Here is a 26,737-nt window from a genome sequence, read left to right on the forward strand (position 1 = left end):
TAATAATTAGTAGTCACTCATCATTCTTTTGCCCCTTCCCCATCTCTCAGCCCCGCACTTTCTGTCTTTATGGATTTGCCTTTTTTGACATTTTATATAAATGAACTAATACAATATGTGCCCTTTGTGATCAGTTTCTTATATTTAGCATAATTTTTTCCATGCTTATTCATGTTGTAGCATGTGTCAGTACTTAATTTCTTTTTATTGCTGGCTAATATTTCTGTGTGTGTGTGTGTGTGTGTGTGTGTGTGTGTGTGTGTGCGCGCGCGCGCCCGCGCGTGTATGTGTGGTTGTCTGTTTATTAGTTGATAGGCATTTGGGATGTTCTGTGTGTGTGTGTGTGTGTATGTGTGTGGTTGTTGTTTATCAGTTGATAGGCATTTGGGTTGTTCTTGGCTATTTTCCTAAGGAAACGTGGTATTTACTATGACATAAAAATACGTGGAGATGTATAAAGGTGTCAAAGTGGAAATGGAGAGAAGTAGGTAGACATGGCATATATATCTGGAAGCAGAACCAACTAGATTTGTTGATGGATTGGATGAGAGGGATAAGAGAAAAAGTAATCACAAATGAATTCATAAACTTAGGAAGTCTGTGGCTTTCTTCCCTAGGGGAGAAAATTTATTTAATGACATAGAGAAAATTGTGCCTATAATATGGTACCTGGAGGCTGAATGTCTATAGTTTGGAGATAGGACACTTGTTCTTTAAGTTTTCTTTGGAAGAGCTCATCTCTACTCATGGATTTAAATCCCAAAGTTTCAGATATGTATATATCTACTAAATATTTTTATGTAAAGGTCCAAATACAAAGCTAATGCCAAACTTATAATAATGCCTCCTCAAGGCACTCTTTTGGGATGTAGTTTTTCATCTTAGTTGTATATATCACCATCACACTGTTACACATGCTAATAATTTAAGACTCATGTGTGGCTATGACCTTTATCCTAAATCTACTCAGGCCTCTAATAATGCCTCTGTTCTTGCCACAATTAGTAATCAAGTCCTGCCAATTTTTCCTCTTGAGGACTTTCTATGATCCATTTCACTCATTCTCTTCTGTTCATTCCTATTATTTCTTACACATACTCAGTCTAGGTCATATTCCTCTCTGTCTCCAGATTTTCACCCTTCAATTTATCTTCAGAAGAACTGCCAGCAATATCCAGATAAAATGCCACTCTGACTTGTTTTGACACTTAGAAATTTTTAGGCATTTCCCATCACCAAAACCTAGCCTGAGTTAGTGCCCTCTATTTTCCCAAATAAACTATAAACACTACATACAGTACATATAGTACATGTGGCACATAGTATGTGCCATATATATTGGAACTGTTTACATATTGTCTTATTTTGTTTTATCCTAAGATAAAAATTAGAATTTTGGGCTATTGCCTAGAATCTGACTTATAGTATCTCAATTAATGTTATGTAAATGAATAAATTGTATAGATTATGTAGACTAGTATAGGATAGTTTGGATTTTTTAAAAATATTATTCCTATTCCAGTGTTTTGCACATTAGTTATAATTAAAACACAACTATGCTTACCAAAAATAGAAATATTGTCTGGAGTGCTGGAGAAAGGTACTTCATATAAAGATTGATTATCTGAAACTCAGTACCTTAAATTTACACGTCATAATACCTGTTGGAATGTTATATAACAACATAAATTAAAATATACACAATTATAAAACTATTTCATAATTTAGGTCATAAGGTGAAAGTTTGCATGTTTTCTTCCCATTCATATAGGTTACAAAAAAGCAAGAAAAAAAAAGGTTTGACAGAGAATTGTCTGCTCTAATAAATATGGATATATATTCACATATATATATATCAACAAAAGTGTGAATATTATTAGGAGAAAAATATCATGTTCAGAGATCCAAATCACATTTTAATGGAGCAAGCAACCTTTCCAAAGACAAATTCACCCTGAGTCATTCAGAAATGTGGTTAGAACATATAGTTAATATATTCTTTAATTGCTTTTAAGGTGAAGTAAACACTTCTAGCCTTTAGGCTGATGGTCTCAAAAATGTCTGATTTTTAATTTGGGAAACCTTTAGGTAACATCAGGGTTTCCCATACAAAGTGTAGTTAAGTACAACAAAAACCAAAAGACTCAGTGCTTAAAATTTAGACCTTTTTTTGTGTGTGTGATTTTTTCAGTTCCGGATTTATAATCTTATTAATTTGTATCAAGGTGTTCTTTGAACTTCACAATCCAGGATGGGGCAATTATAAAAGTTCTAAGATCCAACAAATTCTCTTTCAATTTCCATATTAGTAAGAAATAGACTAGATCAGTATACTGATACTCGTCACTCCACCTCTACTACTCAATTAAGATTGTTAATTCATTTTAACACCTTTAAGAGCTGGTCACATCTCACCTCTTTCAGGAAGCCCTCTTTAGTTTATTTGATCATAATTAACATGTTCCTCCCTCTTCTCTACGGACTTGAATCACAGTTTATATATCATTTGTTTGGGCTTTTATTATGACTATTTTTCCATTATTTCTCCCATACCATAAATGTGGAATTTCCCAGTGTAGTAGACACTGCTGATGCCCATTCTATCTTTGAGATCATCTGTAGCAAGGCTTGATAAATCCCAGGATACTTTGGTACCCCAAGATCTTGATTCATAACTAGCCAGCATAACTGGAAGTGCAGGGATTTAACTGGGCAATATCATCCCTAGAAACACGGCCCAATATCCCTGGCCTTGAGCAATGATTCAAAGGCATAATCCACAATTTCTCAGAGAGTCCCTAACAGTATTGAACCTTATTTAATTTTCTCATTAATGTATGTTTTTTAATATTATTTCCATACTTGTTATTTTCCTCCAAATTTCTTGTCATAAAGTCAAATTTGAGGGAATCTGATTTAAGGCAGTTGGAAGATAGTAGGTATTCAATAAATCCTTGTTGAGTAAAACAACAGGGTGCTGTAGGTGACTCAGAAATCATAAATATCAAAGACCTATGAGAGAACAATGGAAGTACTGCAGTTACAATATGATATAGGTAAAATTTTTCTTTGGAGTTTCCCCACTTTCTTGTGCTGAATTCTACCCTCTCCCTTTAGAACATCCGTTCCAGAGGTCTAGTGTTATACTTTTCCATCTTCCTGGACTCTTTTTTACTCAACTGCTGTCTTGGGGCAACTTCCAAAGTTCCTGTTCTCTCCTTGATAGTTTTCATCCCTCAGAAATTTCTTATGGTACAACTTATTTTTTCTAGGATCGGCTTTATATAAACATATCCATGTCCAGATCCAAGGCATAGCATATTATCTCTTCTGAGTAAATTGCCTTTTAATATTGAGATATTCATTGCTATAGCCTAACCATTAATATACAAATATAAATTCTAATTGGAGAAATTCCAGGCACTGTGGCAGGTTAATAGAGGAAATAATTTTTAGAAAGTAGGAGATATTTTATATTATATCAAATATATAGTGGTTTATTATACCTGTTTAGTGGGCTAGATTTGGCTTCAGAAAAGGTTACCTATTTTAAAATTTCTTTAGACTGAAACAAATTTCTCCCACTCTGTGATTTAGTTCTCTTCTATTTCCTCTGCTGCTTCTCAGTTTAAGTCTGGAATAAGACTGGTTGAGGAACGGGATGGTAGAAGGCAACAAAAGAGAGTTTCAACATGTTTGGCATTTTTTTCCACATTTGATGATACAGGAATATATCTCCCTACCCAATAGTTGTTCAACCCAAGTGCAATAACTGTTACATTTTTACTGTAGAGGATTGTTGGATACTGTGCTTTCACCATTATTATTTTTTGCAAATTCAGTTTATCTTTGAATTTCATAATGGCCTTGATGTAAGGATTTTGGAAGCATTTGAACTTTAGATTAAAAGTGACTTCACATCCATTTTTGTCATTTAAATCATTAGATTTTCTTTTTTTTTTTCTTAAGATTTTATTTATTTATTTTGAGAGAGAGAGAGACAGCCAATGAGAGAGAGAACACAAGCAGGGGGAGTGGGAGAGGAAGAAGCAGGCTCCCAGCAGAGTAGGGAGCCCGATGCGGGACTTGATCCCAGGACCCTGGGATCATGCCCTGGGCCGAAGGCAGACGCTTAACGACTGAGCTACCCAGGTGGCCCTACATCATTAGATTTTCTGCACGATACTAGCAAGGAAGATATTCCTTCTTCTACTTTGTTTATAATATAAACACCTACAATTAATGTATTAGTTATTGCTGTTTATAAATTCAGGGTGTTTGGCTTCCAAAATACCTCACTGGTGAGATGGTTCTGTGGGTCAGAATGATACACAGGTACCTAATTTCAACACTTTCCACATCATATCACACCTAATATTCTCAATGAAATAATTAATCAATAAGCTGTTCTTGTCAACATCTGAACTAGAACTTTTCAACATGATGATTCACACTTTCCTACTATTTGGCATTGATCATAAATCACATCTTTAAGCTATAATCAATTAAACCATTAGGAAGATAACCAGTTGGACACTTACTAACTTAAAATGGCTTAATTTTATCTATAAAATATTTCTTTATGGCATAATTTTAATATCCTCTTTTAGAAGATGATCTAATTTAATGTCGTGCTTACCCCTTTATGGCTGGGAGAGTTTACCTTTACTGCTATTGTGTTCACAAAGATTTGACATTATTTATGATTTTCTTAAAGCTCACCAGTTTAAGAACTCTTTAGAAACTTCACATAGGATCCTGGGATCTAATATTTTGACTTCGGCAATTTGAGCACATTAAGAGAGCCAGGAAAGTGAAGGGGATTAACATCTCTGAATGGAGACTACATGTCAAACACAATGTTAAGATCTTTGTACCATGTTGTTTAAGTTTTATAATGCCTAGAATATATTATGTTTCCAAGATGAAGAAGCTGCAGATTTGAGTTTTAGTGATTTGCATGAGGTAGCCGTGGTGGTAAAGATTTTTACCCACAGCTGTTGGACTGACTCAGGCCTATGCTTTAACATTGAAGAGTTAACGTTTCAACTCTGGAATTCACTTCATCTGTTCCAATGACTCTGACTTTTTTTTTTTCATTTTTATTTATCTGAGGTTACAAATCACATAAGGAGTTTTACTTTTTATTATTTATTAACATGACATCTTTGGCCTTAAGGATTAAACCAATCACTTCCTTGTAGAATTTGTACCATTTTACATGCTCATCACATAAGATCTGCAGTTCCTCTACATCCTAGCCAACTTTTTCAATTTAACCCATTGTATTATGTGTATTGTGATATTTCATTGTGTATATAACTTGAATTTACCTAATAACTAATGATGTTGACTATCTTTAATATGTGTTTTTCTGCCATTTATATATCTTCTTTGGTAAAGGGAAAGTGAGTGCTAAATATTTTGTACATTTAAAAAATTGTCTTGTTATCTCATTAAGTTTTGAGAATTCTTTATTTACTTTGGATACAAGTCCATTATCAGATATATGATTACAAGTATTTTTCCATGTCTATTGCTTATCTTTTTATTCTTGTAACCATACCCTTTGGAGAGAAGTTCCATGTCCTGAAAAGTCTCTCAAAGCAGTAAGCTAAGGCAATTATAGTGTTCACTTCACTCATACAGTTTCTGTTTCCTAATCATCACTGTTGGTTGTTGCCAGATAACCAGTGCTTCATATATTTTGTTTGCTTCTTTGACTGTTTCATTTGGGGGGTAAATCCCATTCCTGTTTCTTCTTGAATGAAAGCTAAAATCTCCTGTTTGACATGAATGTTTTAAGATTTTTTCTTTTCATCAGGAGGATTTGCAAGTGTTTTATCAGAATTTAATCTCTGTAAGGCAGTCCCTTACAATATATCATTCCTTTTGTCTTTTACCACTCACCATTGGATACTCACCTCCAGCTTAAAGCAAAACTAGAAGTTAAATGTCACCTTATGATCCAAATGTTATTTTTCCTTCTCCCTAAATTCTACAGCCCACTAACTTTAGAGGACATCTGTACACCGGGAGGCTTGTGCCTGATACCCAGGTTCACACAGCATCTTAAGCTCCTTTTTGCCCAGCTTCTCTTAAGCATTTGATACAATTGCCCCTTAGGAAAAAAGACATTTTCCTCTGTCTACCTATGTCTACGTTTCTAAATATTTCAGCTTTTTTTTTTTTTAATCAGACTTCTTATTTTTCTATACAGTGTCTTCCTCAGTTTATTTTATCCAGATCCATTTCTGTGAAGGTACTCTAAAATTATTTCTCTCTTTGGTCTTTCCCTGAGATCAGTCATCTACCCAGTGCTGACTTAACCTCTCCATTTGACTGTCTACATCTCAACTTAATCTCAGTACTTCATTCTTAACACTTCTTTTTCCTCTCAGCACCTCCCCCCCCCCCCCGTTAGCAAACCTAATGGCCTCTACTGTAAAATAGTTCAGGAATCTGACCACTTCTCTCCTCCTCACAAAGTCTAATTGTAGCTTGTCCCACCACCAACTCTCACTGTAGTTTACTAGAACTAGCTCCTTACTGGCCTTTCTTTTATTATTCTTGTCCATCCTATACTTCTCCAATAGTCTTTCCACTTCGACTTTTCCCTCTTTATTAATTCAACCTCATAATAACCAAGTGTTCTTTTAAAATCTACATCAGATCACATTGCCGCCCTGATGACAATATTTTAATGGCTTCTTGTTACACTTAGAGCAAAAGCCAAAAGCCTTTACCTGGTTCCCAAGGCTATGCCTGTTTTCACTTTTCCCTCTTTTACCACCTCACTTTAGTAAGCTATAGCCTCACAAGCCATTTTCTCTCTTGTGAATGGGCCAAGCTCTTTCTTTTCTAAGTAACTTGGTGCTGACTGATTTCTGTGTTACCTTCATCTGTTGACAAGTCTTCATCCTTGTTTTCTAAGTCTCTGCTTGTGTGTCACTTCCTTAAAGAGAATTGCTTAGATTCCTTTAGCTAAAATAACCTCCTTATACCACAAATGGACACCTACCATTCCACTGTCCTCCTGGATTTTCTTTCTAGCAGTATCTAAAATTATCTCATCTGTAATTATTTATTAATTTTTTCCTCAAAGAAAAATAGAGGAAAAACTTTACTTCTCTTTTTTTCCTCATATACCTACAGTGCTTAAAACAATGCTTGGCTCAATAAACATTTTTATTTATTTTTATTATTTATTTATTTATTTTTTGTGCAATTCCGTGACTTTTGGTTTATTCACAATGTTGTGCAACCATCACCACTGTTTAATTTTAGAACATTTTCATCATCTCTCCCCCACTCCCAAGAAATCCCATACCCTTTAGCCCCCATCCTTTCCCAGCTCCTGGCAACTGTTAATCTATTTTCTGTCTCCATTGATATGCCTATTCTGGGCATGTCACACACGTGGAGTCACACATTGTGTTGCCTGTTGTGTCTGGTTCCCTTACTGAGCATTGTGTGCTCAGGGTCTGTCCACAGGGCAGCTTGTGTCAGCACCTCACTCCTGTTTGTGGCTGATACTCCTGTGTGTGTGTGGACCACATCTTGTTATCCATTCATCCATTGGTGGACCTTTGGGTTGTTCCCACTTTCTTACTGCAATAAACATTTTTAAATAGAAAAAAAAATGGGTGCAATATTTTCTTACTGACTTGAATTTATTTACTAAATCGTAAGCCATGTCATGACCATTATTATGCTTCTCTCTTTATTATATTTTGATGTCATGATTACTTCCTTCTGGTATTTCTGTCATTTTCTCTTCTTTCCATATGTTGAGATTTATTGCAAAGATAGCCCCAGTTCTTCCTTCTATCTGAACCTGCTCTTTCCTATGTACCTTTGTAGTTCCTTCCATCATGATATTGTCCTTCTTTCCCCATGCTTTGAATTTGAGTTGAACTTGTGTGGTTTTGGTCAATAGGAGGCAACTGAACTGATGCACAGTTAATAATAAATGAATGAACACACCAAAAACAGGAGCAGTCACTCATCCCACACATAGATTTGTTAACACTAATTAATGCACATTGTTTTACATGCATGAGTTCTGGGGCCATGTGCTACAATAGTAATAACTAACTGATATACTCTCATTTCTGCTTTCTCCTTCTAGTCAAAATTAAGAGTCAAATAGCAATTCTTTTTTTTTTTTTTTTTAAGATTTTACTTATTTATTCGACAGAGATAGAGACAGCCAGCGAGAGAGGGAACACAGGCAGGGGGAGTGGGAGAGGAAGAAGCAGGCTCCTAGCGGAAGAGCCTGATCCATAATGCCTGGATCACGCCCTGAGCCGAAGGCAGACGCTTAACTGCTGTGCCACCCAGGTGCCCCTCAAATAGCAATTCTTATATAAATAGTTTCATGGACTTCTATAAAGATTGTATCTTCTTGATATACAAGTATTTAAAAATTGTACTTGGTTACATATGTTAAAACCTCACCTTCATTTTGTTTGTTCTCATGCTTTGTATATTTTCCTCATAAGTTCCATGGTGGCAGGAACTAGATCTCTTATTCACCCAACACATAGTTACTTACTACACCCAACACATATACTTACTTATAACATGATGAATGTTTAGATATATCTTTATAGAAGGAATACAAAATGAATAAATATGTGTACTTATTTCTCCCAAATTATTTTTCCAAATAATAGTTCATATTTTAATGGCAGTATGATGCTTCCCATTGTGTCTAGTTTGGAATTTTTTTCTTCTTCTGAATTTATTTATTTAAATATTATTTTAAAATGTTTAGTAGCACTAGTTTTCATTAATGAACAAAACAGGCATGGTTTCAGCCCTTGTGAAACTTGGAGTGGATTTTAAACATATGTAATGAGAATTATTGTAAGTAATACACATTTATTAGTTTTCTTTGATAATCTTTTCTCTCATATGATATGTTATTTCATATGCTAATTTAAACAGACTTCCTCTACTGGCTTCTGAACATAATAGTTGATAGTGCTTTTTGGATTACCTTCTTCCTTTGTCCATCTCAGTTTTATATTCCAGTGTATTTCTCTCTGTTCATTTGTTCACAAATCTAATTTTTTTAAAAAAGTATATGGCAGAGTGCTAAATGTTGTCCAGTTATACAGTTGGATGGATTTCCCTTTACCTTCAATAATACTTTTCCTTTCATCATATACATTTATACTCTCTGTCTTGAGCTACCTTGAGCTGCAACTGAGAATTCCAGGAAGGAGAAACTGGAGTAACTTCAGGCAATAGAGATCTCAGAAATGTGTATGCTGGGAGAGCTGGTAGTCACATGCCATGATACTTTTCCTGTCTATATGCTTCCTCTAGCATCTGGGCTAAGATAGTAGTTCCATTTCTTCCCACTAGAGAATTTCACTTAAGACCTCTAGCAAACCCTGGAGCTTGGGGATCTGTGAGGAAAGGGACGTAATTGTTGCTGGTGCTCAGGAGAATCCTGCTATAAAGAAAGGGTCTGGAAGGAAAAGTAAGTATAACTTAGAAAGTAAGTGATGACTGAAATCCTTTTTGACCTTGACATTCAGAGCTGCAGATTTTCCTTAAACTCAGTTTGACTCAATTGTTGGGCATTTCAAGGTGACTTCTCCTGTAGCAGTTTATCTGGTTTTAATCTTGGGGAAAGTAAAAAGAGCCCAAATCCTTTTCTTATTGTCTCAAAATCCTACTGATACATTGGCATTTATCAAAAATGGATCAGAACTTCCTTGATTTAAGAATTGGAAAGAAATATCATGATCTAAGGCTTTCCTATACACTTAGAAATCTATGTGCTTTATTAAAAAAATCAAGGAGCTGATATTAAAATTGGTCTTTTTCTTATAAAGTGACTTCTGCTTGAGTCCATTTGCATGGACTGTACTATTACCTCAATAGTATTTTTATTCTTATAAGTTTATAGTTCCTGCTTTAACCTGAAATTAAAAGCTCCAGAAAAATTAGGAAGTTGTTTTTTGTTTATGTATTTTAATTTGCAGTTAGAGATTTAGGGAAGTTCTGTTCTCCAGAACATTTATGGGATAAAATACAGTGGTTGTTATTTTTATAACACCTTTTTTTCCGACTCAGTTTCCCATCCTAATGTTGGATGGGACATATTTGTCTTTCTTTCTCCCTCCCTCCTTTCCTCTCCCCTTCCTCCCTCCCTTCCTTCCTTCCTCTCTCCGTCCCTCCCTTCTTTTCTCCTCTTCCTTTCCTTCCCTTCCCTTCCCTTCCCTTCCCTTTCCTTTCTCCTCTTTCTTGGTTTGGATCAGGCTCTGTGCTAAATATCATCAGAGTATACTGATCAGACCATGTTGTTGTCTGTGTCCTTTTGTAGTTGACAGTTTAGTTGGAAATTTTACATTACTCAGGCCTAGTGATTCCTCTCAAATGACACTGCATAGGAATCTACCCTTTAGAATTATGGCTAGTTTTATTGAAGAGATCACATAGAAGTAAAACAATGACCAGCTCACTGTAAAAAGAAAACTTTGTAGAAATAATATGATTTTGTACCATTTTTGTTTTAAAAATGATTTCATATGCATTTTGTTTCATTAACCCAGCATCACTCTGAGTTGACAGGATGTTTTAATGGATTTGAATTACCATGTTAGCTAAGCTGAGTCTACATTTTCCCTGTGTAGTTCTGACTTAATGTAGGACACAAGAGAGACTTTGCATTAGAGTTGAAAGGTGGAAGTGAATCAGTGGCCGTATTCCTTTAACAATCATAAGGTTGGTACAGGAGTTCTAGTACTGTTTCAGCTCATGATGTTGCTTATCTCCTGGCTCACCTTACTGGCCTGGGGTAGCCCACGTCTACAGCCACTTCAGCTAATGCCAGATCCTGTGATACCTTTTCTGACTCACAGATCTTCATGAAAGAAGGTACCAGCTTCTCCTGTGAGTAACCTGTATCATTGAAGTGGAGACTCAAGGGTAGTGGCAAGACATCCACATGGGTTCCATTATATCCTGTGGGTCCCCGTTTGTCCTTGCTTTTCTTCATTTTATATCTTTTCTTCCAAACTGCTAGCATCAGTCCCCAGAACCAAAGGCATAGAAAATAGCCCTGCATAGACTGTGTAACCAGCTCCTAAGTGGTATTAATTTAAATTCCTATAATAAATCCCTTATTCTGAATCACTCATAGTAGTTCTGCTTCTCTGACGGAAACCTGGCTGACAGAGAGAGATATTACTAGGCTACCTTTGTAGATGAAGAATTGGAATTTCAGAAAAAATTATATAGTTAGTAAGTAACAGACATGGACCCAATCCAGGTCAATATAAATCCATGTACTATAATAACGATGAATTAAGAGATTAGGGTGGAGTGGAATGGACTGGGAAACTTTCTGAAGGTACTGGAGTTATTACTTATATTATCAAAAGTGGAATTAGAAGTCATATACATAAAGAAGAATTAGATCATGAATATAATTCATACTTTTAGAGCTTTCATGTTTAATATCTCTGGTGAATTCTTTTTTCTTCTCTTAGATTGCTGCTACCATTTTTACTTTCCCCTAATCATAGTCTAGACTCTATCAGGATTTGAACTTGAATTTCTACTTTGAATAGCCATTCTTCTTTGCCGTATCTTCTCAGAATTAGTCTATTCCTCTATATTTACTTATTGCTGAGACCTGTGATATACATATTACTTATTGCTGAAATGTGTGTGTGTGTATATATATGTATATGTTTGTTGTGTATATATATATATATGTATATATATAATTCTCATTTTAATTTTAGATTATCATTTTGGACATGGCATTCAAGGTTGGGAAGTTTCATTTGATATGAACAAAGAGATTAACTATGCAATTCCTATTGCATGCTGGTAGACAGTTTTCAAGGGAACATTTCATCCTCATTTCAAGTAGGACACAGAGACAAAAGCAGTTTCTTGAAAAAGGAGAAAAAGATAGTGAATAAACTTCTTGGAAGACAGTGCTTTAGCTTTTCAAGGTATTTCCAATTTAATTTATTCCTGAATCATTGGTCTTGGATATTAAATGATTCTAAATATGTTTTACAGTTTGACATAAAACTTAGAAATACTTGGGGCGCCTGGGTGGCACAGTGGTTAAGCGTCTGCCTTCGGCTCAGGGCGTGATCCTGGTGTTATGGGATCGAGCCCCACATCAGGCTCCTCCGCTATGAGCCTGCTTCTTCCTCTCCCACTCCTCCTGCTTGTGTTCCCTCTCTCGCTGGCTGTCTCTATCTCTGTCAAATAAATAAATAAAATCTTAAAAAAAAAAAAAACTTAGAAATACTGGTTTAATTTCTCAATTCATTCTATTTGTTAAATTAATTATTATAAATATTAAAAAGTACTGAACAATAACCAATGTTTACACAGCGGGGAAAACAAATGTATTAATCAGAATTTGGTAACGTAAGTTTATAGTGGGTGGTCTCTTACCTTAAATATAGTACAGAAAGGAATGGAGTACAAACTTAAGATTAAGATAAATACCTGTTCTAAATAGGCCTATATGCCTTTCTGAAAGCAAATTTTATAGTGAGCAAATCATTAGCCTGAGAAAGACAGCTGGATGCAAAGTCTATACTTACTCACTTAGCAAACATTTTTGAAACCATGTTCTATGTCAGGAATTGCCCTAGGTCCTGGGAATACAGTGAAAAGTCACTCATGGTCCCTGTTCTCTGCTCCTGGATAGAAAAAGGCTACCTAAACACTTGAGTTGTATACAGGCTATGATTGGTAGAGATATGCTCAGATAAAGTAAAGAACTCGAGGGGTCCAGTCCATACCTCTTAAATGGACCAGGGAAGGTAAATAGGGATAAGTCTGGGCTTTGAAATATAGAGGTTAGTCTAAGCTTCAAGTCAAGTGAGATCACAACATGAGAAAAGTCAATCTGTAAAGAAAAAGAAAGAGAATTCAAGTTCTCAGAATCTAATGCCATGTGTAGTATGGTGAAATATGAATTCTAATAGTGGGAGATGGTTCCTGAACTGCTGTCCTGGAAAGATGTTCTTGGTGATTATTAGTTCACATTCCTAGTTCTTCTCCCTCCCATTCCTTAATCTCAGAGTGCCACAAACCAGTGTTAATTGAGATCCAAGTTACATGAATCATACCAGAGAAGTGAAGCCTATATCCCAAAGGATTCTGCCATTTTGACAGTTTGGGTTATAGGGAAGCATATTGAATAGTAAGGCTATTCAATTTCCATTGCTAATTGGAAAAAAAAAGGTTTTAAATTCTCTGTTAGAAGCAGTAAAGCCAATGCAGAGTAAATCATTTGGAATTCATTTTTTTGTCAGTGAGGATTTAGGCAACAGACATAGCACACATCTCTTTAAATGAGAGTACTCATGTTCACCTTCCCCCACCCCAACACACACAATCACAATAATGAACCAGAATTTATATGAATCATATTAATTTAATGGTAGAAATGACAGTAAAATGGCATTTAAGCTTTTGCCAATAGAAACTCTGGCTAGAAATGGATTTCTTTAAGAAAAAAAAAATGAAAACAAAAATGAATGTGTCTTTTAGATAGTCCCTCGGTCTCTTAGCTTTGCCACACTATAAGGCAGAGAGGGGGAGGGAAAGAAGGAGGGAGGTGGGTGGTAGAGAGATAGGGAGACAGAGGAAAAGAGAGAGAGAAAGCAAGGGAGAGGGAGAGAGATATTTTTTTCTCTCTCTTTTGCTGTTTGACCTTGTAGAGTTGCAGAAGTTAAATGGAGCACAGGTTGGGAACATCCATTGTTCTCATCCCAGCTGCTCTGAACTCATAGAGCACATTGTCAGTGAAATGGAAAAGAAATTAGCAGCTCATTTTGTGCAACGTGAACTTTCTCTCTCTGTCTTGCTCATGCTTGATGGGCACACTCTCCTTGATAAATCAGTCCTTACGCCTTATTGCCATGCAAGAACTGGAAATAAGAAATGTCAACAGCACTCCCCTGCTTTCATTAGAACTAACCAAGTTTTTCATCTGCCAAGGTGGTAGTTAACTTTTATTCAGACGCCGCCTGTTTTGGGGGGATCAAGTTGAGAGGGCAATTAGGAAGATAAGGGAGGACAGATTGCTCAAATGCCCAAAACTATGAAGCACTGAAATAGTTATATGTTATCTATGTTAGCAGGGACTGTGGTAAAGGGCTGATTCTGCATGCTATTGTGAGGAGGCTGTACCTCACTTCACACCTCTGGCTTTGTACAACCTTTGCACACAGAGTTCAATTAGCAGTTAAGGAAGGTTCAAATAGATTTTACAAATTAGTCATTTTTGAGACCTTTATAGAAAAAATTTAACTTGATCGTGTTTTTAGCTAGCCAAAACGGAAAAGAATAGAAAGTCAGCAGGAGCTAGCTGAATGTGCAGATGTGGCATCATTGGAGCATCTAGAGATGAGGGCAGAATCAGTATCTGCTGAGTAGCCAGCAGTTCCAGGACAGTAAAGGCTGTTTTAAGGTCATAGGAATCACTGTCAAAATGTAGTGCATTGGCAATAGCAAATATTCAGGAAAAATCGGTGCTCAACAAAGACTGAAGGTCAGCATATCTAGGAAATTTTTTAAGTGAATATGTTTCTTTGTAAATTTGCATTCCATGAATAATGCCTTGGAAAAGGTGACCTCCTCTAGCAATCCTGTATAGGCCCACTATTCTTAGTCACTCTATTCTGGGTCTCCAGGTACATAGCCTTTAAATGTAAGAAAAGATGAGTTTCTGCAGCTATGTCAAAATCTGTTTGGGGCCCACTGGCAAGAGAGAATGTTTGGGAGAGAAATAAACGTTCCACAGACTTGGATGGCTCCAGAACCTGTGAAATTTAGTATATCATATGTTTCACTTCTCCTTTCTTGTATGTCAGTTGGGCAGACCTGAACAGGAGCTTGTTCCTTATCAGCAACATCATGGACATCATTTGTATCAGTTAGAAATTATATTTGGGTGCATGTAATAGACACCTGCATAGAAAATCTAAAGTTACGTCTTAACACTAAGCCACATGGATCCAAGCTCCTTTTGTCTTTATGCCCCATATTCCTTGGCATCCATGTTTTTCCATTTGCAGACTCACAAGATAACTAATCACATTCGTATTCCAGGCATATAGCAGGGGAACAAGGAAAACATAAGTGAGGTTTATGTCCTTTTTAAAGATGTCAAGTTAGAGTTCAACCCTACAACTTCTGATTATATCTAGTTATTCAGAATTTTGTCACATGTCCACACTTAGCTATAAGGGAGGCTGGAAAATGTAGTCTTTTACTAAAGCTTATAGCTGCCTCAATAAAATAAAGTTTCGTGGGATATTAGATATTGGTTAAGCAAATCACAGTTTCTAGCATATCAGTATTCATTAAAAAAAAAAAAAATGAGTAAGCCTTAAACCAAACAACAGAGTTCCTTGCTGAGAACTTACAGTCTTATAGCATGTTAGTGGATATATTCACCATAATAAACAGAAAAATATAGAAAAACACCTGTACATAACAACATGAAATATCAGCAACAAAGCTGATATTGAATAATAGTTAATAGTCTAGTGCCCAGAATAGTTCTTGGTATAAAGTGATAAATATTTATTAAATAACTATATCATATTTATTTATTTATTTACTCTTTATAGAATGTCTACTAAATGTCAGGAGCATTGCTAAGGCCTTTATGACACAAAGACTCAAAAATTATTATGACAAAGAGTGATATTCATAATGATGAAAATATTAATTCATCAGAAAGATATAATAATTATAAGTGAACATAATTAACAATAGAGCCCCAAAATATATGAAAGAAAAATGGACAGAAATCAGAAGAGAAATAGTCCGTTAAACAATAATAGTTGGAAAATTAAATACATTATTTTTAATAATCGATAGAACAAAAATAGGTAAAATTAACAAGGATATAAAAGAACAATATTATCAGTCAGTTAGGTCTATATGACATTTATAGAATGTCTCACTCAACAAGAGCAAAATACACATTCTTTTCAAGTGCACATGGAATATTCTTCAGGATGGACCATATCTTAGACCATTTAACAAGTCTCAATAAATGTGTAAGGATTAAAATCATACGAAGTATATTCTACTGCTGTAATGGAATCAAATTAGAAATAAATAACAGAAATTGAGAAGTACCTTAACATTTGAAAAAATAATGTACTTTTATATAACCAATGAATGGAATACAAAAATCACAAGAGAAATTAGAAAATATTTTGAAATTAGTGTATATGAAATAAAATTATAATATATGAGATTCAGTCAAATCAGTTCTTAGAAGAAAATTTAGAACTTTCCCCACAGAGAAAAGGCCAAACCCAAATTTGTAATAAATTCTACCAAATATGAAACAAGAAATCATATCAATCCCTTGTAAACTCTTTCAGAAAATGGGGAAGGATAGAAAATTTCCAAACACATTTTAAAAGGTCAGTGCTATCCCTAACAAAACTATATAAAGTCTTCAAAAGAAAACAGTAGATAAGTATCCCTAATGAATATAGATACAAAAGGCTTCAACAAAATATTAGCAAATATATAAAATAGATTATATACCATGACCAAATGTGATTTATATACTAGGAATGTAAGGTTGGCTTAATATCTGAAAATCAATGTGATGAATCATATTAATAAACTAAGCTCAAAAAGCACTTCATCACCTCAGTAGATGCAAAAAAGTCATTTGAAAAAAAAATCCCAACACCCATACATAATTAAAATTCTCAAAAACTGGAAATAAAAAGGAACCTCCTCAACTGATGAAAGGTGTCTATGAAAAACCAATAGCTAAGTTTATACATACTAGTGAAAAATGAATGCTTTCCTCTAGAATCAGGAACAGTGTAAGAATGTCCACTTTTGCTACTTCTTTTTTTAAAAATTGTTATTATTTATTTATTTTAGTAAGAGACAGAGAGAGAGACAGAGAAAACATGCAAATGAGGGGAGAGAGAGGGATAAGCAGACTCTGCATTGAGCAGAGAGCCTGCTGCGGGGCTTAATCTTATGACGAGATCATGACTTCAACTGAAATCAAGAGTCAGATACTTAACCAAGTGAGCCACCCGGGCACCCCCACTTTTACCACTTGCATTTAATGTTTTATTGGCTGTTTTTGCCAGTACTAGAACATAAATAAATAAATAAATAAATAAATAAATAAATAAATAAATATTCACAGGAAGTTGCAAAGATAGTACAGAGAGGTACCTGTCACCCAATGGTAACATCTTATACATGTATAGTACAATATCAAACCAGGAAATTGACATTAACACAACCTGCAGAACTTATTCAGATTTCCCCAGTTGTATATGAACTTGTGTGTGTATGTGTGTGTGTGTGTGTGTGTGTGTGTGTTTCTATGAAGTTTTACCAGATACAGATTTGTTTAACTATGACCACTATTGAGACACAAAACTGCTCCCTTACCACAAAGATCTCCCTTGTTCTCCTTTTATACTCAAGTACATCTCACTGTTCCTACATCTTTAGTCTCTGGTCACCATTATTCTAGTCTCTGTTTCTATAATTTTGTCATTTGGATAATTTATATAAGTGGAATCATACAGTGTGTAACATTTTGAGATAGAACCTTTTTTCCGCATTCATCATAATTCCCTAAAGACATAGTCCATTTGCTGTGTATATCAGTAGTCTGTTCCTTTTATTGCTTAGTTCTATTCCATGATATGGATGTGACAGTTTGTTTAATTATTCCCCCATTGAATGACATCTGGGTATTTTCCAATATTTGGCTATTATAGATGAAGTAATTTTGAACATTCATGTACACGCTTTTGTGTGTATATAAGCATAAATGTTTAAGATGAAGGTGCCAAACTATTTTCCAAAGGAATTGTATTCCTCCCCAGAAGTTGTATTTTCCTACAAGCAATGTATGATAAGTCCTATGTTTGACATTCTTACCAGCATTTAGTGTTATCATTATATATTTTTTAAATCTTATTCTAAAATGTATGTACTGATAACTCTTCATGATTTTAAAATTGCATTTCCCTAACACCTAATGATGTTGACTATATTTTAATGTGCATGTTTGCCATATGTATATCTTCTTTGATAAAATGACTGTACATGTCTTTTACCCATTTTCCATTTGGATTTTTTGTTGTTGTTTCTTTGTTTTTACTGTTGAGTTTCAAGGGTCCTCTATATAGTCTAGATATAGAATATTCGTCAGTTATAAAGTTTGCAATATTTCTCCCAATCTTCAGCTTGACTTTTCATCCTCTTAACCAGGGCTTTTGTAAATCAAACATTTTTAATTTGATGAAATCCAATTGAGTATATTTTTATGGCTTTTCCTTTTTATGTAATATCTGAGAACTCTTCCTAACCCTAGGTCCCAAAGACTTTTTTCTATGTGTTCTTCTAAAAGTTTATAGTTTTACATTTACATGTAAATCTGTCATCCATTTTGATTTATATTTGGTGTAAGGTGTGATGTTTAGGTTAGGATTCAATTGTATTTTTCTCTTTTTGCTTGTGGATATCTGATTGTCTCAGCTCCATTTATTAAAAAGACTATGCTTCATCTACTGAATTCCTTTTGCATCTTTGTCAAAATAAGTTGGTGTTTTTATGTGGATCTACTGTTATGGATTTTATCTCCTGTTTTATTGATCTTTGTGGTGACATTTCACCACAAATAGCGCCCTGTCTTGAACACTGTAGCTATGTTGTAAGTCTTAAAAATCTGGTAGAGTGATTCCTTCACTTTATTATTTTTTTTCTTCCCCAAATCATTTTAACTTCTAATTCTTTTGCATTTCCATACAAATTTTAGAATAAGCTTATTTACATGAAAATTTTTACTGGGATTTTATTAGGAATTATAAGTTTATAGATTAATTTCAGAGACTTGTCATAATGTTTAAGTTTGCAATCACAGTACATCTCCATTTATTTGATTTCTTTCACCAGTGTTTTGTAATTTTGAGCATACAAGTTCTGATCATGTTTTGTTAAATCTATATCAAAATGTTTTATTTTGAATAATTGAAAATTGAATTTTGTTTTATTCTGGGTTTCCACATGTTCATTGCTAGTTTATAGAAAAACGCTAGTTTATAGAAATACAACTGATTTTTTCCTCTGTTAATCTTGTATCCTATTAGCTTGCTAAACTCATTTGTTAGCTCTGGAATTGTTGTTGTTGTTTTACTATTTTGAGGTATTCTACACAGACCATCATGTCAGTTGCCAATAGGGACAGCTTTATTTCTCCCTTTACAATCCATGTTTTTGTTTCTTTTTCTTGCCTTATTGCACTGGCTAAGACTTCTGATTTTTTGCTTTAGCCTATTAATAAAGTGGGTTGACTGATTGACTTTTGAACACTGAATCAGTCTCGCCTCCCTGAAACAAACCCCACTTTGTGTGATATATCACTGCATTAGATTTAATTATTTGTTGAGAATTTTTATATCTGTGTTCATGTGGGATATTGAGCTATAGTTGTCTTTCTTTCTTTCTTTCTTTCTTTCTTTCTTTCTTTCTTTCTTTCTTTCTTTCATTCATTCATTTTGGTATCAGAGTAATACCACCATAAACAATTAAGTTTGACACCCCCATCCCTTCTCTTTTCTGGAAGAGATTGTGTACCTGTGATAGAATTCTCCAGTGAAACAATCTGGGCTTTGAGATTTCCATTTTAAGAGTTTATTAATTATAATTTTACTTCTTTAATCATCATAGGATTATTCAGATCACCTATTTTATATTAGAATAGTTTTGGTAGTTTATGCTTTTCATGTAATTGGTCTATTTCATTTAAGTTGTCAAATTTACATGTATAATCTTGTTTATAGTATTCCTTTATTATCCTTTATATGTCTTTGTAATCTTCAGTGATGATTACTAATTAATTCCTGATGTTGGTAATTTGTGTTGGCTCTCTTTTTTGTCAATCTTGCTAGAGGTTTGTCAATCTTATTGATTTTTCAAAGAACCAGCTTTTTATTTTATTTATTTTCTTTACTGTTTTCTGTTTTCAATTTAATTGATTTGTGCTTTATATCATTTCTTTCACTGGGGTTGCTTTGGGTTCATTTCCTTTTTTAAAAAAATATTAATGTGGGAGCTTATATTATTGATTTGAGACCTGTCCTCTTTTATAAACTGAGCACTGTATTATAAATTTTTACTTCAGTAATGTTTTAGCTGCATTCCACAAGTTTTGATTCTACATGTTATATTTTCATTTTTATTCAGTTCAATGTATTTTTTAAAATTTCACTTAAGACTTCCTGTTTGACCCATAGATTATTTAGAAGTATGTTATTTAATATCCAAGTATTTGGAGATTTTCTTCTTAATTTTCTGTTACTGATTTATAGTTTGATTTCGCTGTGGTAGGGGGACCGACTTAGATAATTCCAATTATTTTAAATATGCTGAGGCTTGTTTCCTGGCCCAGAATACGGAAGGGGATATTCAGTTAGCAAAATTATAAACTATAAATTCTTGATACATCTAATATGAACCATAGTCATCAGTTGAAGTAAGGAAACAAATGAACAATGTAAAAAATAATGTAAGGATTGTAAGGAAAACAAATAGTAGTTTGTTTTGACACTGAATCATAAAAAATAGTTTGTGAGCTTCTGACTGTTCTGGCTGTAAATATCATAAATAATTTGGACACTCTTTTCTGTATCACAACTATGAATGTGGATAGAAAGCTTCATTGTGTCAGTTTTTCTTTTTCAACATCTTCTGCTTTTCCCTAATAGCAGCCCAGTTTTCCTGTTAAGGCAGTATCTAGTCTTCATTTTCTTTATGTGGGGTCAGTGAAAGAACAGTTTTGTGACGAAGTTATAGTCATCTTGCTAAAGAATTTGAATCCCAAGGAAATTCATGGAGAAATTTGGGAATAGCCGGAAGCAAATCATCTGAAGTATCCTTACCAGCCTATTCCATTTGTTAAGCAGTTGTTAGTCTTTTTGTGGTCCCAATTCTTGTTTAATGTCCTTTCAGAATTTTCTGGTTCTTGACCATTTCTAAGAATGGACACTTAACTCCCCCTGTGTTTTGTGGAACTGGATTCCCACACTAGTAACCTTCCACCAAAGCTCCATGTTTAGAAAGAAATAGTTTATAGTTATTACAACCAAACTTGATTGTGATGATAAAATAAGTTTTCTTATTTAGAGTGTCGTGCTGCTGGGAATATAATGCATTCTTGTGTTTAAAAGTCTAGGTTTGGGGGCACCTGGGTGGCTCAGTCAGTCATGATCCTAGCATCCTGGAATTGAGCCCTGAGTCAGGCTGCTTGGCAGGGAGCCTGCTTCTCCTTCTCCCTCTGCCACTCCCCCTCCTTGTGCTCTCTGGTTCTCTCTCTCTCAAATAAAGATTTGAAAAAAAAAAGTCCAGGTTTTGTCATATACTACCTGTGAAAACTTGGGGAAGTTACATAGATTTCTCATTTTTCAATTGGGACTATTAATGTTACTTACATCAATGAACTATGGTGAGAATGAAAAGAGTGGTAAAGAGCTTGGAACAGTGCTTAACCCTTATTATACATTGAAGAACTATTGGAAACCTCTTTCTTAAGAAAAGCGTCACAAAAAAATGCCAAATTTTAAGAGATTTTTTAATATTTGAGGGAGTAAAAATGTAGTCTATTATCTTGTGAGGAGTTTTGAGTAAGAAAAAGTGAAAAAAGTAACCACAAAAATGGAAGTTTGTAGAAGAAATTTAAGAAACAAAGGTAAAATTGAACAAGACTCTTCATGTCATAAGAAAACAGTGCAGTGGTTCAGTGAAAATAGAGAAGACTTGTGGTGCCAAGGAAATACTGAGGACTACCATGAAAATTCCCACACATCAGCCCTTAGGCATCATTCAGAATTAAGCTTAAATCTGACTTTATTCCAGACCTTTCCCAACAACTCTACCTTCTTCTTGACCTTAATGTAGCATAATTAACCTGGCAATTAATTATTTGCAGGAAGTTTTTGGTGACTTTTGGTTCTCTTTGCCTTCTCTCTTCACATTTATTTACCTCTAAGTTTCTGTCCAATTAATTTTCTTTTCTTTAATCCCATTACTACTTCTGTAATGCAGGCCCTCATTCACACCTTGTCCTTACAATAGCTGCTTAACATGCCTTCCCACTTGCAACTTGATGCCCCTTCCCCAGTGACTTATCTTGCTTTCTCTTTCTTTTCCTATATATTCTGCAGTCTGTCACCAGACTTCTGTGTCTCAGAGTCTACAGTTGCCACCTTCTCACCTAAGCCTTTTCAGATCCTTGTCTCCTACTAAACAGAGCTGTTATCTTCTGTATCCTCTTTAGCATTTGAATAAGACCTATCACAAACTGAAGAGCATTCCAGTTTCCTACCGTTTTTTGCCACATTTTGAGTACCTATAAAGAGTATATTTTATTCCTATTTGCATCCCTCATATCCTAGCAGTATATATTTCATATGGCAGTATTGCTTAAATCCAACCTAAATTGAAATAAAGTGATACCTAATTGTTACTTATTTGTATATCTTATTTTCTTACTTTCCTTCTTTGAGGTAAGAGATCAGACCATATTTACTCATTGCCTCTACAGCATCTAACAAAATACTTTGCATAAAGATTCATTAAAGTGTTAAATCAAATTGAGTTGAATTGGAAATCTTAGGAACTGGAAGAAGAGACAACCAAGTTTGTTTTATTTGATTTTTGTTGCTTATTTATTGTAAAGCTTTGGACACTTTACCTAAATACACAGTACTTCATTTCCTTCATCCCTTAAATGTCGATAATGATACTTTCTTTCCTCCCTGGGTACATATGGAAATAATTAATGTATTTTGTAATGGTTTGGAGAATGCTGGAGAAGAACACTATTAATCATCATCAGTAGCAGCAGGAGAAAAAACTTGCTAAGTACTGATACGTGTGTGATTCTCTGCAGAGCAAGTTAAGTAGGCAAGTTCCTTGTCCTCTGGGAGCTGACAATCAAAAATGCACAACACATCCAGATGTAACATACTAAAAGAAAAATATACTCAAGGGCACCCTAAGACAAATGCCAAAACCAGACTGTGGACTTCCTGAAGTCAAGTATAAATATGCAGTGCATTAAACATATTAATAAACTGATCGTGTCTTGAGAAATAATTTCATCATTGGTATATATTAGGTAGTCTTGGTACCAACTCAGATAGACATGTTAACAACAAGGGCCAAATGAAGATAGAATATGGGCAAGGAGAGAGACTTCAGATTCATAAAGAATCCCGAATTGGCTAGACTGCTGGACTGTAGCCAGAGTGGGGTGTTTGTGTGTGTGTGCATGCGTGTGTGTGTGTGTGCACACAGAGGAGTCCTCATTGGGAGGTGGGTGATGTGGAGGGCAAGGCTTTAGAACAAAGTCAGGAAGAAGCAGGTCGTCATATAAATGTTGCACATTAATGATTTTTTAAGCTCACCAACTTGTTTTAAGTAAAGAAAAATGTCCTAATGGTAGTAAAACGTGACAGAAGAATTTCTTTGAGAATAGAGGTATGGCATAAGTGATTTGGATTTGAGCAAGACTGTAGAGTTAAATTCTAACTTCCTACTAGCTAAATAGGATGTCTGTTGTCCTAGTTCAATGTCTTGGACAGATCTTAGAACCTTTAGGAAAATAAAGAACAATCAAGACACTGAGTGTTTCACTGAAATTATCACATAATTAATTGATTGCATAGACAGAAAACAATAATGAAAAATCAGACTGAGTAGTCTGACCAGGCATGCTGGCCATGTATCGACATAGAGCTACTGTACTAGTTCCTATTAATCCTGAGTTTAAGATGGTCCATAATAGTGTTAATCCCAGAAAAATTGAATAGGACTACTTAGCCCCTGGCTGCAATGGGCAGCTCAGGTCCAAAGTGACTGCTTTTTGAGTCTGTATTCCAGGGGGCTGGCAAGACCCCAGGCACTTCACAACTGAATCACTTTGACCCAAAGTCATTTGTTCAATCATGGTTGACAAAAGGTAACAGAGACTTTCTACTATTTGGAAAACAAATGGATCTCTTGGCTGTTTTCATAAAGATCGAGGGGGACTTAAAATAGCCTGAGGTTAATGTTATAAATCTTTCTAAAAGAGATTTTCAGAACATATTCTTTATCCCAGCATTGGATCAATCTCACAAAATGACATATTTTCAAACTACAGTAAAGCAAAACAACTTATTCTTGAAAAAGTTGAAAATATTAAGAAAGCTTTTCCTTTTCTGTTTTTTTGTTTTGTTTTGCTTTGTTTTGTTTTGTTTATCCTTTTATTCTTGTACATCAACCAAAGAAAGAACTTGGACAAAAAATGTGTGATGAATACAGATTGACCTTTTCAATAGCTTTGTGCCTATTCATCTAATCTTTATTGGTGTCCAGAGAGTTCCTTGGATGCCCACAGTGGGTATGACCCTATAGTAGGCTGACATGCAGTGTGGGCTTTTAATACTGTATGGAATAAGAAAAACCCAAAACAGAAAAGGAATATGATTAAGGAATCCAATCTCTAACCCATATAACCATAAAGACCTGCTACAAAATCAAAATGCACTGGGAATTTTGACTAGTAAATATTTTTGGCACTGTCCTACACTTGCCAATTAAATAAAAGGAGAGTTAATAATAAAAATTAACTTTGATCTTTGGATGAAAGGATATTTTGAGGAGATAAGAGGGAGTCTAAATTAAAATTGAAACAGTGAGCATAGGGACAAGACTTCAGGGAAAGAATAAACACTAGACAAAATAGAGCAGACTGTATCATATTTATACCACTTCTTGATGGGTCTTACAGTTTTATTTTATAAAGTATTAAAAAATTTGCCCCATTTTCCCCTCTAGTATATTTTATTCAAACTTGTTGACATTTTTTTCTCTTGTATTGGAAGGTTTTTGGAAGCAGAATGACCTGACTTGCAGTTATAGCAGTATCACTTATTTGTATAACCGAAACGAATGAATGTTCGGATTGTTCTCTGAATAATAGGAAGCCATGTTTATAGCCCTGACTTTGCTTTACCTGTTACATGGCTTACAGTCTCTGTTTATTATTCCTGACTCTGTGTGTGTGTGTGTGTGTGTGTGTGTGTATGTCTAGAGTTATGTGAGAATTGTTTCTGTCCCATCTTAACTATAACTTGGGGCTGAAAACAGGGCTCAATCTCACTACCTTTAAGGTTGGAGGACACCATGATAGCTACAATGATTGGTTAAGAATGTTTTGTCTTTATCCAGACTGTCTGGCTGGAGAACTGCATTATGAAATAAGTCTGGAGGGTGTCTCCACTAGCCACTATAGTCTGGTCATGAGGATATTTTTAGGAAGGTAATCCCTCATTCTTTTTGTTTTGAAAAAGAAAGCTTGGCTAAGAAAGCTCTCTATGAAACTGATAGACTAAAATAAAGCCATTTTTAGTGATAGTGACAAAAATGAAGACAGTGAAGATGTCTACTAAGATGATTTCTATACAGAAAATATACAATTTAGGGGTGCCTGGGTGGCGCAGTCGTTAAGCGTCTGCCTTTGGCTCAGGGCGTGATCCTGGCATTCTGGGATCAAGCCCCACATCAGGCTTCTCCACCAGGAGCCTGCTTCTTCCTCTCCCACTCCCCCTGCTTTTGTTCCCTCTCTCGCTGGCAGTCTCTCTCTGTCAAATAAATAAATAAAATCTTTAAAAAAAAAAAAGAAAATATACAATTAAAAAAATTAAAACTGGAATCATATTTAATGACATTTTGAATTTCTGATATGTATATATATATATGCATGTGCATGTATGTCCAAAAAACCACAAACTGACCAATGCAAACATCCTTATAGTTAAGCAATAAAGATTGACTAAAGTTGGAAAGTCAGTCTACCTATAGTATAAGGATATGCATAGGAAACTTTTGTATCTCAATGAAAATGTAATTCAAGAAAAAATTATTTTAATGTCTTTAGTCTTATAGGTACAGAGTCACCAAGAGTGTGAAGGGGTCCCTTAGATCTGTAATATATTATCACCTTTAATGGTGGAAATTCCATGAGAATAATATTATCCAGTTTGAAGATTAAAGGGAGAATCTCCTTTCCGGATTTCTGTGAGGGTTGCTTTTTCTTTCCTTGCTATTACCTGCTACATTTTTATAGTGTCTATTATAGAATTAACTGAATGGGTTTTTCATTGAAATGTTATTGACTCTAACAGAGCCTCAGGAGAAGTTGTTCTGACCCTTTTTCAATACTTGTGGATCAAAGCTGTCTTTAGGTCATGGTTTCTAATTTTGGCCCTCTTCTGTCACTTACTAGCCTTTCTGAGCCTCAATTTTATCACCTGTGAAATGAAGTAATTGAGTATAATTCCTAATATTAAAAAAGAAAAATAAAAAAGAGAAAAAGAAGGAGAAAGAGGACACAAAGAATATTTGGATACCTTTGCTTCATGGTCTGTTAGAGACACCATTTGTCATCCATAGATCATGCACTGCAGAAAATGCAGTGTTAAGGTAGCAAGTGCAACTCAGAGTTCTGAGGCCAAATGCATACTCATTGTTATGTAATTTTTCTTTGGTGCCAGGTGGGTGCACTGTTTGCCAGGAATTCATACTTCAGAAATACAACAGTGCACACCCAGACAAAGAGCTTGGTTGGGATGTCTTTGTTCAGGGAACAATTAAAATGTATTTGTACTGAGTGATAAAACCT

The sequence above is a fragment of the Ursus maritimus genome, unplaced genomic scaffold (genome assembly GCF_017311325.1).
Source record: "Ursus maritimus isolate PB19 unplaced genomic scaffold, ASM1731132v1 scaffold_18, whole genome shotgun sequence".
Taxonomy (NCBI): Eukaryota; Metazoa; Chordata; class Mammalia; order Carnivora; family Ursidae; genus Ursus; species Ursus maritimus.